Consider the following 14,991-nt stretch of genomic DNA (forward strand, 5'->3'; position numbering starts at 1 on the left):
TTATATATTCTTAGCAAAAGTTAAAATTTGTTTACAAAAAAAAAAACTATTTATTCATTCATAGAAGATATTATAGGGGAAACCATTTATTGCCGCATAAATAATGAAACACCCAAAAAATGTGTGTTTAAGCTGACAACCTATTCTCACTCCCCAAACTTATTTCAATCACCACCTTTAATTTTTTTAAAATTGATTTATTTCAATTCCTATTTATGATAAGGAAAAATAATGGGGGCGAAAATATTACCTACACGGATAAAAAAGACCACATAAAATAAAGTGGATCCCACCTTAAATTTAGCGGATTCCTGCATGGTTTTTTGCTAAGATGACTTCCGTCTTAAATTAAGATGATAAATCACATTAATTTCTTAAATGTGCGCAAATAAGATGATCTTCCACTTAATTTAAGTGGGAGATCATCTTATTTTTATGTGGAAACACTAAAATAAAAAAGAAGAACTAGCATCCACTAGGGATTGAATCTACCACTGTTGGGTCACTAGGCGAGTGCCTTACCATCGTGCTATCTCACTGTTGGAAATGAGTATGATAAACTGTGATGCTATAATTTTAAAATTTTTATTTTTTGTCGCATTTTTTAAGATGAAAATTCACATTAAAATAAGATGAAGTTCACATTAAATTTAACTGAGTTTAAGTGGAATCACCTTATTTTAAGCGGATATCCTCTTATTTTAAGGTGGTGAAAAAGTCAAAAAAATTTAATTGTGATAGATAAGGTACATTTCTGTCGTTTCTGAAAGAAAATTTTTAAGGATATTATTAAAGGATTTCACATCTACTTGTTTTTTTTTAGTACAGAGTTTTGACGTGATTTACCTAGGAAAAAAAATTTAATTTTCAATTTTGTAACTTTTTTGTCATTGATTTAAGATCAGAATTTTTGTCAAAACTCATTTTATGAAAATTGTCTTTGAGCCATTTGAAAGTTAGCTTGGTTTAACGTTTTTATATGTTTTTTTTTTTAGCTTAATTTACAGTTAATTGTCATTGGGTTTGTTTTTAAATATTAATTCATTTGGCAGCTTCTTAACTTAGGTTGTTTAAGTCCGGTTGTCATGGAGTAGGTTGGACATTTCAACGCAACATTTTCCAAACTTTTTTTTATTTTTTTTGCAGATATTTTATAAAAAGCAGAATGTGAAAACCACCGTTTTGAAAGTATTTTGTTAACAGAATTTTGACCCCGACTGAATTTTGAAAAGCCAAAATCAACAAAAAAAAAAGTCAAACAAATAATGTTAAATTTTTGTAAAGTACAAAAATATGTTAATTAATTACAATAACAGTTTTCAAAAAATACATTACATTTTTCATTAATTCTAATACGATTTCTAAATAAAATAGTTCAAATTGGTAATCGAATTAGGAGATTTTTGGAGATTTTGGAGATATAAAAAAAAAATGTTTGTCTTGGGGATTATGGCTTTGAACCCCTTAAAAACCTATGAACGCTTATGTTGACTTAAATGCACAATATCAACCATTAGGATGCTCAACATCGACGCACATATTGCACAAAACGTCGCGTCGTCGCGTCACCATGAACACTGTTTACGTACGTCGTACAGCTATATTAATTTCAAATGAAGGATTACTCTTGCAAACCAATGCTACTTTGGTTAGAGAAGGCAATTGACCAGCAAAGCCCTTGATGAAAACACCTAGAATTGTTTGGAGAGAAAACTTCTTCGAGCGATGATGATGATGATTACTATACATATACAAGGACACTAACCTAGCCAAGAGAGTAAAGGTGCAGCACTTCAGATGGCTTGGTCATGTGGAGCGCTTGGACATCAATGTTCCGGGGCTGAAAATTGTCGACTCAAACCCAAAGGCAGTAGGTACATACAAGTGGAAGCAGACCTCAATCCTTGGTGTGCGAAACTAGAATAAGCTGGATAAAAATAGAGCTGGCTGGAGACAATTGTTGGGTGAAAACCAAATCAAAAACTTTAAGGTAAACCCGCCAAATTATTTGAGTTAACTCTGATGGGAGAAATAAACAGAAGCGTTGTGTGATTTGTGTTTTGTTATTTTCTTTTGCATGTATTCTAGGTATAATAAAAAACTATATTGCATTATCTGAAGTTTAATTTATTTGTAAAATTAACAATTAACTCTGATTGAACTTAAGATTAAGAAACTGGATCTTTCGATCTATAAAAATTCCTAATACAATTAAATATTTTTGTTATTTTTATTGCTATCAACAAAATTGCACGAAGAAATTAGTCATTTATTTAACTTTACTTGTTATTCGTTTATACTGTATACTTTTTTTTTTTGAAAATAAAAACAAATAATAAAATCGTAAAAATAAAAAAACGAGTGTTTTTAAAAACAATTCAGGTTTGAGTCAATACTCGTATGTGCTGATATACAAAATTTTAGTTTGCTATAAAAAGAGGACAATCGGGCTGTATCATCATCAGTTGATCTTTGTTTGTCAAGCATATCATCAATATGAAGGTAAAATTAAAAAAAAAACGCTTGCAAATATACCTAAAATTTTTAACTATTTATCCTTTTTTTTAAATATTTTCAGTTCTTATTTTTACTATTTGCCCTGTTCTTTGTTGCAGTCAGCGCAAGTGGCATAGCTGCTCCCGTTAGAGAAGTCAGATCAGCTTATGGTAATACTAGGAGACCTCCAACTGCACCTCCTCGTCGCCCCAGTAACACTTACGGTGCATCAGGTTAAATTACCTTTCAAACTGGTATTAAAATGGATTTTTATTAGACAGAAAAATATATTGTTAAATTTATCAGCATTCTAAATCATGCATTTTAATTTTGAATTTTCGAATAATAAGCGAAAGTTAAATTTTATTCAGAGAAAAAAAAAATAATCTGCGTTTGTATATCGTTTTAAAGATAATTGTATATTTAATAAGTCTGTCCTTGGTTAAAATTTTATGGTTAAAATGAGTAATAATGGAGCTGCTAAATAAAAACGATAGCAACCGCTATCAAGATGGCGGCAGCTCCCGACATCATATCATTGCAACAAATTGATTTTTATGATAAAGACACACATACACCTTCCATGAAAAAATGTTGTCCCGCAAAAAATGCGATTTCATTTGCTTATTTGCCTTTATGATAAGAAAGAAGAATGAGTACAAAAATATTAACTTTAAAATTTTTAATATGTATTTTATTTAAAGGACTTGACAGTCTGAAGTGTGTAGTTCCTGCTTTAGAAGATAGAGAGCGGCAAAGTTACAAATATTCAGCTTTCTGAAATAGTTTAGTTTGAAACTCGATGACGTTTTTTTTTTTTGTTTTTTTTTTTTTTCAAGAGAAACTTTTCCTTTTTGCCGTTAATTTGACAAGAACTGTTTTTAAACCGATGAAAAGAGTTTAAAAAAATTTATTAAATGTTGTTTTATGCAATAAACTAAGTCTAATGGCATTCGATCCGTATTTTGAAAAATATACATAGGTACCTACAAAAAATCGCACACAAAGCCATAAGGATGCAATTTGAATTTATATATTTTAATTGTAGGTAATTATTAAATTATACATATTTTACTAAGCCTTTAAGCTCACTTTCCTTTAAAAGTTTAAAACATACCAATTATTACCTTTTTATAGCATTTTAAAATATTGCTTTCAACCACATTCTGACCTGGTCTAATGAAAATTGTTTAAAACTTAATCCTGCCAAGTCTATCGCAATGTTAAGCTCAAGAGATGGTCCCAACCCGTTAGATTTTCCCCCAGTTGTTTTAGATAATGAAATAATTAAGTATGTCAGTCATGTTACTTACCTGGGTTATAAAATAAATAGTAATCTAAGTTGTTGTAAGGCCATTTCTGATACTATTAGAAAAATTTATTGCGGCTTAAGATCTCTGAGATCTTCCTCTGACTTATTGTTACCTAGCATGAAAAAACATCTTATAAAATCGTTAATTATGCCTTACTTTACTTATAACTCTTTAGTGTATCCAATTTTAGATTGTGAGTGTAAGCGAAGATTAAATGTTGCTCTGAATAATTGTATTCGATTTATCTACGGCATACCTAGGTATTCTAGTGTATCACATCTACGTCACATCCTTTTTAGGATGAACCTCGACGAGTATCTGAAATTCAGAATAGTGTTAAAACTCCATAATATCATCCTCAATAGATGTCCTAACTATCTTAGTGAAAATTTAAATTTTGCCCAATCACAAAGAGGATTGAAACTAATCCTGCCGCGTTTTTCACACACCATAGCTGAACGTTCATTTTACGTGTAATTCGTTTGTGGAATGCACTCCCAAACGGATTGCAAAGTATTGCCGAGCCTGCAGACTTTAAAGGGAAATTATTTTTGCACTACTCAAATTCTAATTAAACTGTATTATAATTGACTCACTTTTTTAACATTAATTACATTTATATAAAATGTTGAATTATTTTTTTTTTTTTTTTGAAAATTTACAAATTATTTAATTCTAAATGTATATAAAATAGAAATTTTTTTTTATTTTTATTTTTAACCTTTTGAATGTTAAGAAACTTTGATTGTGAAATAGGTATAGATGCTCCAAAAGATCCTTATCTTAATGCGTCATTGTAAATTAGATACTTATAGAAATAAATGAAATGAAAAGAAGTCAAATATAAAGGAAAAGTCATAATTTGTGAAAACGTACTTTTCTGTCGTTTCTTAACAAAAATATAAAAGGAAAAAGGAAAGGATGCATATTACCAAAGTATTCCTATACCTCTACTTTATTTTATTAGTAAATGTTTTGACGTATCGGGTTCAGAAACTAAATGGCAAGTGATTAAGTAAACAAAATGAAAATCTTCAATTTTTCAACTTTTTTCATTGATTTTTGGTTAGAATTTTAATTAAAACTAATTTAAAAATTTTTTCAACCGCCTTAATTTAATAGAAAATTTAAGTTTCTATGAAAAGTATTTTTTTAGACCACTGAATTAAAATCAGGCTTGGCTTTAGAGTTAATTGAAATAACTAAAAACCGACCAGTGCTGCCATTTTCTCAGAAATGCACTACTGGATTTAGGAGCATTTTAAGGTGAACAAATATTCAAAAAGTTAATATTTTTGAAATTGAACTAAATATATTTCAAAAAGTTAGACGGGCAGAAAGAAGGATGTGAAAGAAATGCGCAGAGTGAGAAAAGCCCAATCTGTCATCTTACAGAGACATTTTGTATAGGTGTTTCCTTAATCATGCGACTATAAATGATTTCAACTAAATTTAAATATTTATAAATTAGAATTTGTAAGGATAATATTTGTTTTTTTTGGGATCACCAAAATGAATTTAATGCTGTATCTCTTTTCTTAGGAAAAAAACAAAATCTTCTTGTTAATATTGTAGAAGAATTTGTTTAATTTTTCGTAAGTTTCCATACTCTTGCGTTAGGCTGCTGTTTTCTGTAGAAGAATTTCTTTTTCTCTTAACAAACTTTCACTTATTATTTCAAAATTCAAAATTAAACTGCATGATTTAGAATGCTGATAAGCTTAACAATATATTTTTCTGTCTAATAAAAATCCATTTTAATAGCGGTTTGAAAGGTAATTTAACCTGATGCACCGTAAGTGTTACTGGGGCGACGAGGTGCAGTTGGAGGTCTCCTAGTAGTACCATAAGCTGATCTGACTTCTCTAACGGGAGCAGCTATGCCACTTGCGCTGACTGCAACAAAGAACAGGGCAAATAGTAAAAATAAGAACTGAAATTATAAAAAAAAGAATAAATAGTTAAAAAAAATTAGTTATATTTGTAGTCTACTTTAAAATTTTACCTTCATATTGATGATATGCTTGATTAACAAAGATCAACTGATGATGATACAGCCCGATAGTCCTCTTTTTATAGCAAACCAAATTTTGTTTATTTCAATCAGCACAATTAAAACTTGAATTCTTCTTCTAAAACACGATTTATTAACGGTTTAATTTAAAAAAAAAAATAAGCATACAAGTAGGTAAATAACAAGTAAAGTTAAATATAACTATCTTCATGCAATTCTCGTTAATAAGTTGACAGACTGCATTTGTTTATATTTAAATTGTTGATAGCAATAATAATAACAACAATTATTAATTGAATTTGGGATTTTTATAGATCTAAAGATCTTTTTGATATTCATTGGGGAAACAATAGATGAATATATTTATTTAGACATTCTTAAGAACAACTTGCACCAGTGTCGAAAAATTAGGCTAAGATGGATAATTTATCTTCCATAAAGGTAACGACCCATAAGCACAACTTAGTCTTATTAAGTTAGTGGTTGCACAGTCACTTTTCAAAACAGGTCCAAATACCCCCTATAGCCCAGTCATTTTAGTCATTTTTAAGCCCAATCTGCGGAAAAATTCCTACTGGGCTGAATTTTGGTATACAGCTTAATGACGGCTTTGTTATGAAGGTGTGAAAAATCGACATTGATATCGTGTCTGCGTTAAGAGTTATAGGGGTCAAAAGGTCACAAAAACTGGTTTTTCACGATTTTCAGCAAAACGGTAAGTCTTATCAAAAAATTTTCAAAGCAAGAATTGTAGACCAGATTATTATATATAAAAAGTGTCATGACACTTTTTTTCCTAAGACCCACCGTTTCTTAGGTATAACGATTCAAAAAGTTGAAGTTTAGTTGTAATCGTCATAATCCTATTCCTGAAAAAAAAACTCCTAACTGAAAAGTTCCTGAAATTTCATTATTTTTTTAGCTTGAATTTCGTTCCTCAACTGTTAAGAATATGGGGAAACCAAAAAAAAATGGAAATTTTCGCCATTTTTCCGATTGGGGCCCTTCCCCCGAAACCATTTCCCTGGGAATTTTTGTTTAGAATATGTCTGAAAATATACAGGGTGTGCAATAGAGAATGGACAACCCTAAAACGGCTTATAGCTACACTTATGATTGTTCTAAAAACAGATAGAAAAAAGTTCTATCGCAACCAGTTCATAAAATATGGACTTTTATTCGTTCTGTGTATTTTAAATTTTATCATCTTATGTTTTCGTTCACTACAACCACGAATGAATGAATTTTATTTATTTCTTTTTTTTATAATTTTCTACAATAATTGGATGAGTACATAAACACTTTAAAAATTTCATAGCTATTGCACATTTTCGTAAAAAAAATTTTGAAATCTGTTTTTTGATGCAAAATGCAAAAAAAAGTATTTTATGAAAAATTTTAAACACCTGTGATATAAAATAAATCTATAGAAACCTAGGTGGCCAACTTTCTTAAAAATATTCTGGTATAAGGAGAATATTTTTAAGAAAGATGGCCACCTAGGTTTCTATAGATTTATTTTATATCACAGGTGTTTAAAATTTTTCATAAAATACTTTTTTTACATTTTGCATCAAAAAACAAATTTTTTTTTACGAAAATGGGCAATAGCTATGAAATTTTTAAAGTGTTTATGTACTCATCCAATTATTGTAGAAAATTATAAAAAAAAGAAATAAATAAAATTCATTCATTCGTGGTTGAAGTGAACGAAAACATAAGATGATAAAATTTAAAATACACTGAACGAAAAAAAGTCCATATTTTATGAACTGGTTGCGATAGAACTTTTTTCTATCTGTTTTTAGAACAATCATAAGTGTAGCTATAAGCCGTTTTAGGGTTGTCCATTCTCTATTGCACACCCTGTATATTTTCAGACATATTCTAAACAAAAATTCCCAGGGAAATGGTTTCGGGAGAAGGGCCCCAATCGGAAAAATGGCGAAAATTTCCATTTTTTTTTGGTTTCCCCATATTCTTAACAGTTGAGGAACGAAATTCAAGCTAAAAAAATAATGAAATTTCAGGAACTTTTCAGTTAGGAGTTTTTTTTTTCAGGAATAGGATTATGACGATTACAACTTAACTTCAACTTTTTGAATCGTTATACCTAAGAAACGGTGGGTCTTAGGAAAAAAAGTGTCATGACAATTTTTATATATAATAATCTGGTCTACAATTCTTGCTTTGAAAATTTTTTGATAAGACTTACCGTTTTGCTGAAAATCGTGAAAAACCAGTTTTTGTGACCTTTTGACCCCTATAACTCTTAACGCGGACACGATATCAATGTCGATTTTTCACATCTTCATAACAAAGCCGTCATTAAGCTGTATACCAAAATTCAGCCCAGTAGGAATTTTTCCGCAGATAAAACCTAAAATTACTGGACTACTAGTGTAGGAGCCGGCAGCAGATTTCTTGCGCGAGAGGTAACCGATATATATTAATAGAGCAAGGAAGTCCATTTCTAGCGATAACAAACATGTAAGTCTCCCGGCTTTTATCGGCGACGATTCTGAGAAAAAGTGCAATAACACTCTAGTTTTTTAAATGATTACACTGTGTTACAAAATAAAAATCATGTTAATTACTTTGGAAGTGACCTATCAGAAGTTGTAGGTACATCTGTTTCGGCACTTGAAATTTTTCATAGACCCTCAAAATTTCAAGTTATCGTCAAAAAAAAAACAGTTTTCACATTTCAACGATTTTTTACTCAGTCATTTTTTGGCAAATTTCAGATTTTTTAAAGTTCTAAACAGAAGAGTACTTATTCTTTTTGAAAATATTTTTTTATTTTGTTCAAGCACCAAATTGGATGTAGATTTTTTGGACTGAATCTCAAAGTACAACATTTTTTCCCCGTTTTTTTTTTTTTGTAATTCGGACACCGTTTTAAGCTACATTTTGTGTTTTGAAAAATTTTTGTTTATAAACAGTTTTATTGTTCTATTTATGCTGAATCAAATAAGTGTTTATTCATCTAAATCAGTTAACAATTGTGGAAGCTATGATTTTTTTACTCAAGAAAGAAAGTTCAAACTCTGCACCATTGATATTAAAAAAGGTTTATTTTCTCAAAAACGGCTCCAACGATTTTGTTTAAAAAATTCAGATGTTAGTTTTAAAACAAGTTCTATCTTTCAATACAAACAAAAATTCGAAAATCATTTATTAACGGTACCTCCCACTGATTTCTCCCAAACTACTAATTTGATGCCAAAGAATTTTTGTATGCAAAAGCATTTATATGATTTTGATATAAATTCAAATTTAAATTTAAATTTTGAAAAAAAAAATAATTCTTTTTTAAATTTTGGTTTAATATGTTATTAATAAAATTAATAAATTTAAATTTAATTTTCCAATTTTTTTTTTTCAAAAAATAAGAAATAACTTTTTTTAAAACTGCTCTAACGTTTTTTAAAAAATATTTTAAATAAAATTGCATACTTGTTTCGGGGTTCAATTTGATTTAAGATGTTATTTGAAAATCGAAAGTCTTAAAAATTTTACCAACTTCTACTCTAAGAGCAAGTTCGTGCCACCCAGGCTTGCATTTTATTTGCATACATATTTTAACTTATAACGATCGGTTCGTGAATGAATCTATAATTCTTCGATAAATTTGTGATTGAATTTAATTTTATTGTTCCCAAATAATTAAATGTGTTCGTGAACACCAATTTTATGTAAAAGATCTGAAACATAAAAGTTTGATCGAGTGATTAAAATAAAACAAATTCTACTACGTATTTACTTAGGATTTTTGAGATTCCAACGTAATTTTTAATTTCCTTTAAAAGTTTTTTTTTTTGCGCCAGGTATTGTTATAATTTTCAGAATAGTTTAATTACATTTTTTCACCTAAGACAAAACAAAAACTGGTAAAGTCACAAAAAGTTGAGACTAACTGATTTTTTGTTACGTTGTTAGTTAATTTTCGGACTTTTAAAGCTAAAAAAATGCATTTTAGGGAAAATCCACAAGAAACAAATGAAAGCCCTTTTTCCAAGACTTTTTTTTAATTTTTTGCAGAACTTTGTAAAACAGAATTATGGAAAGCAAAAGTTTGAAAAGTAGAATTTTGAAAAACCGAATTTGTAAAGGTAGAATTTTGTAAAAAGAATTTTGACCCCGACTGAATTTCGACCCCGTCCCCAACCCAAAAAATACTACCAACTTTGTTCTTTGTACCGCCGCACACTGGGGAAATTTGTATGGGAGTGCGGAAAAAATTAAATAAAAACTGAACCACTGAATAGATTTGGATGAAATTTTCAGGGATAACAGTTTTCGTCGTAAGAAATTATTATTATTCATTTCCGCCCACTGCCACGCCCTTTTAAAAAAATTTGTGAAAGTAATAAAGAATTCCGATTCTCAATTTACTTGTACCTACTTATAGCATTTTTTTTTAAATTTTTTTGTATTATTGGAACCACCTCACCGATTTTAAATACATTAAATGGAAAAGAATAACTCATAGTAGGTACTGTTGTCGAGGTCCACGTCCACGCAAACTAAAAAAACCCAAATTATAGTTAAAAATTATTTAAAAAAAAAAACACTTTTTTCATGTTTTATACAAATTTTTTAAAAGTTTATTCTTTTAAGAGAGCCATTTTTTCCTCAATTAAATGACTCTGATTCTTCTTAATAAAGGAAGGGGTCAGATGATCTGTATTTTTCAATAATAATTTCAATTTCTGCTTGGATCTTCGCATGAAATGCTTAAAATTCCCAATATTAATAAAATGTATAATAATAAGACGCATAATCCCTTTTCACTCGTTTTTAATTTGAATAGTTTTCAATAGGTATATAAATACATTTCAGTTACATATAACAAAAATTAATTTTTCTGAGCCAAGTTCAAAAAATCAAATGTAATTTTATTGTAGTACATAGATTTGTTAAAAAAATGTGTTACGAATTAATTTTATTTTCTATATTTGTCTTTTTGTCTTTCGGATAAGAATTTCAAGCTTCCAGCCAAAAAAACAAAAATCTGACAAAAAGGAGATTTTTTACTTTTCAATTTTCTCGAAAACTAGAAGGCATAGAAACATATGGTTTTCAGTGTTTGGTAAGGAATTAATTAAGGCAGTGTTCTTTATCATTCAAATTGAATTCAAATCCCCAGCCTTGTCAAAAATAGTATTGGATATGTTTTTTTTATTTTTTTTTTCAAAATTTTGACTTTGAAATCGATTATTTTAAAAACGATTCACTTAAAGATCTTAACTTAAAAGCTCAAATTAAGCCTAATATTTTGGCTTTTAAAAAAAGTATCATTTATAACTGTAAGTGTTACCATTGATTTTTAATATTTTTTTTTGTTATTTTAAGTAATTTTTAAGAAAATGATTTTTGCGACCAAATGAAGTTTTCAATTGCCAATAAAAAACGCAGTGGCACCTGGTGGCACCCAAATTTGGCCTTCATCGAAAGGGAATTTCATAAGGAAAAAGTTTTTAATAGTCTCTAACTGTAGGCAAGTGTAGCTAAAATAATATATACAAAAATATGAAAAAATCAAGCCATTTTTTTCTCTTTTCTTTAAATAATTATATAAAATAATTAACATCTTTAAAATTAATAATTTCTTCGATTTACAATAGACAAACGATGGCTTCTTTACGGAAAAATAAAAGTGTATGAGTCGGCTCAAGCTAAAAAAAATTACACAGCTTTAATTTGAGGGTATTTTCACTTCTTTTTTTATACTTTCAACAACTTGTCCCTTTACAAAGCTCTAAAAAGTAAACTACAAGTCCGATTTTAGTAATTCTTTCTGATTTTGATTCAGATTTTATTCTAGAATTTAGAAATACTATTGAAATATTCTCCGAGGAACTTTAAATTTTGGACTTTTTTCGCAAAATCCCCAGTGTGCGCCGCCGTATAATATTGGGTTTTGTACCTACTTTGTGGGATAAAAAGAACTTTTGGAGTGATTTATGTCAAGAACTTTTGGGCTAGTAGAGCTATAGTTGCGCTGAAATTTTTTTATACTTTCATTAATGGTTCCTAGTGACTTTTTCTAAAATATGCATTCTTTTTTTTTTAAATATCGAGAATTTGGCTGTTTTTCGCATACTTATCCAACAAGAATATTTCCTAATAACGCAACATTACGAACAATCAGTTAGGCTCAACTTTTTGCGGCTATATGCCAATTTTTGTTTGTCTTCGTTGAGTGGCCTAAGAAGTAAGCAAAAAGAAATCAAACTATGTATTTTGAAAATAACAACAAACCTAGCAATTACAAAACTTTTAAGGAAAATCGCAAAAAATACATTGGAAACTCAGAAATCCTGAGTAAATCCGGAATACATTAATAATTGCAATGTTGTAAAGAAACAATTATTATTTATAACATGAAATAAACAAAATATTCTTCTCAATGTTATTCTAAAATTCAAAATTAAAATGCATGATTTAGAATGCTGATAAATTTAACAATATATTTTTCTGTCTAATAAAAATCCATTTTAATACCGGTTTGAAAGGTAATTTAACCTGATGCACCGTAAGTGTTACTGGGGCGACGAGGTGCAGTTGGAGGTCTCCTAGTAGTACCATAAGCTGATCTGACTTCTCTAACGGGAGCAGCTATGCCACTTGCGCTGACTGCAACAAAGAACAGGGCAAATAGTAAAAATAAGAACTGAAATTATAAAAAAAAAGTATAAATACATAGTTAAACAATTTAGGTATATTTGCAAGCTTTTTTTTTAAATTTTACCTTCATATTGATGATATGCTTGATAAACAAAGATCAACTGATGATGATATAGCCCGATAGTCCTCTTTTTATAGTAAATATCAATCAGCACATATTAATTAAAACTTGAATTCTTTTTCTTAAACACGATTTTTTTATATTAACGATTTTATTATTGTTTTTTTTTTTTATTTTCAAAAAAAAAAAAATAAGTATAAACAGTTTAAACGAATAACAAGTACCTTAAGTTAAACATGACTAATTTTTTCATGGAATTTTTGGTAACTAGTTGATAGACTGCATTTGTTTATACTTGAAATGTTGGTAGCAATAATAATAACAAAAATATTTAATTGTATTAAGGATTGTTTATATCTAAAGATCCAGTTTCTTAATCTTGAGTTTAAATCACATTTAATTGTGCATTGTGCAATAGGTACCTACAGTTTTTTATTTATAGAATACTTGCAGAAGAAAACAATGAAACACAAAACGCATCTGTTTATTTCTCCCATCAGAGTAAACACAAACAATTTTATTGAAAAACATAAGCAATCGTTTTTTAATATTTATTATTGAGAAAATTATTTGTCAGAAATTTTCTCATTCGTATTTTCAACGTTCAAGAAGCAAGACCTGGTTTTCTTATAATTGTTTATCACCTTTGTTATATAAATAAACCAACAAACTCTAATAGGTTATGGGCGAAACTAAAGAGTCGGTTTATGGAATTCCGCAATTTCATGGAAGCGGATTTGATGATTGGCAGTTTAGGGTCAAGACCCATCTGGACTCGCTTAATCTGGGAGATGTTTTGACCAATGTCGTTGAAGCAAATGGTGTGGGATACGAAGATTTTTTGAAAAGGGATATGAAAGCCAAAGAACGAATTGTAGCATTTGTTCATAATGATTTTTTGAGCTACATTCGTGAGAAGACTACAGCTAAAGAGATGTGGAAAAGCCTCCAATCGTCTTTTGCAACAAAGTCTGTGGTGAATCAAATGTTGCTCAGAAAGCAATTGTCGAAGCTCAAGATGAAAGATGGTGATTCAGCCGCAAAGCACATCACTGATTTTGAGAATTTGGTAAGGCAGCTTAAGATGTCGGGAGCATCATTAGAAGAAAGTGATCTTCTAGCTCAGTTTTTTCTTTCCCTGCCTGAAAAATTTGATCCGTTGGTTACTGCTTTACAAAATCTTAGTAGCAGTGATTTAACGTTTCAAACTACCAAAGACAGACTGCTTTTAGAAGAAGCCAAGTTAAATGACAGAGATGAAGAAGATGATCATGTGAGATCAGCATTTGCTGGAAAGAAATTGAAATTTTTTAAGAAACCTTTCAAATTTCAAGGCAAATGTTTCAAATGCAATAAGCAAGGGCACTTAGCGAGAGATTGTCGAAATTCTAAATCAGGACATATTCAAAAACCCAATAAAAATTCAAAGCGGGTATGTCTGATGTCGGATCGAAATAACTGTAACAGTTTCAAAGACTCAAGCTCCAAAATAAAATTTAAGCTTGATTCTGGGGCAAGTGACCATCTGATGAATGTGAACTGGTGTTTTTCTGAAGAGAAAGAACTGAGAGAACCAGTAAAAATCAATGTTGCAAAGAATGGTCAATTTTTAATTGCAAAAAGTGCTGGAATTATTCATGGAAGAAGCAACACGGGTATTGACCTGACAATTAATGATGTTCTGTATCTACCGGAATTAAGAGACAACTTACTTTCCGTTCGAAGATTGACAAGTCTTGGTGTTGATGTCCAATTTGCCAACGATATAGCCAGAATTGTTAAAAATGGTATTCTCATTGCCGAAGGATATCTAAATGGCAGTTTGTATGAAGTTGAATTTGAGATTCAATATCTTTCAGCAAATTTATGTAAGACTGTTGATATCAAATTATGGCATAATCGTTTGGGACATGTTGGACAAGGAGCCTTAAAAGAAATGGCAAAAGAAAATCTTATAAAAGGACTCAATACGACTTCCGTTGATGGCCTTGGTTTCTGTGATATTTGTGTAGAGGGAAAACATAGTCGTGACCCCTTCAATGGCACAAGAAACAGAGCAACTCGAGTGTTAGAAAGAATTCACTCCGATGTGTGTGGACCCATTGATGAAGCTACTTGGGATGGATCCAAATATTTCGTATCTTTCATTGATGACTATACGCATTTCGCTATGGTGTATGTTATCAAGCGAAAATCTGACGTCTTTGAAGCAATGAAAGAATACGAAGCCATGACGAAATCAATGTTTGGACATTCGATCTCTAAGCTTACCATTGACCAAGGGAGAGAATATTGCTCGAGAGAACAGAACCTGTGGTACAAGAAGATGGGGATTCAAGTTGAACCTACAATCTCTTACTCCCCTCAGCAAAACGGAGTATCAGAAAGGTTCAACAGAACTATTGTTGAAAAAA

The 14,991-nt window shown here is 29.8% G+C and overlaps 2 long non-coding RNA genes across 2 annotated transcripts; one reads left to right on the forward strand and one right to left on the reverse strand.

The window, feature by feature from the left end:
* The first annotated feature begins 2,343 nt into the window (after window positions 1-2,343).
* On the forward strand, window positions 2,344-2,811 carry LOC129911508 (uncharacterized). The gene is made up of 2 exons (XR_008771651.1): window positions 2,344-2,502; window positions 2,579-2,811. It is a non-coding gene; the product is annotated as an uncharacterized LOC129911508 (long non-coding RNA).
* Window positions 2,812-12,272: 9,461 nt separating this feature from the next.
* Window positions 12,273-12,739, reverse strand: LOC129911507 (uncharacterized). Its single transcript, XR_008771650.1, has 2 exons — window positions 12,581-12,739; window positions 12,273-12,502 (listed from the first exon to the last, which is right to left on the reverse strand). It is a non-coding gene; the product is annotated as an uncharacterized LOC129911507 (long non-coding RNA).
* Between the last annotated feature and the right edge of the window lie 2,252 nt (window positions 12,740-14,991).

This window comes from Episyrphus balteatus, chromosome 2 (assembly GCF_945859705.1).
Source record: "Episyrphus balteatus chromosome 2, idEpiBalt1.1, whole genome shotgun sequence".
Lineage (NCBI taxonomy): Eukaryota > Metazoa > Arthropoda > Insecta > Diptera > Syrphidae > Episyrphus > Episyrphus balteatus.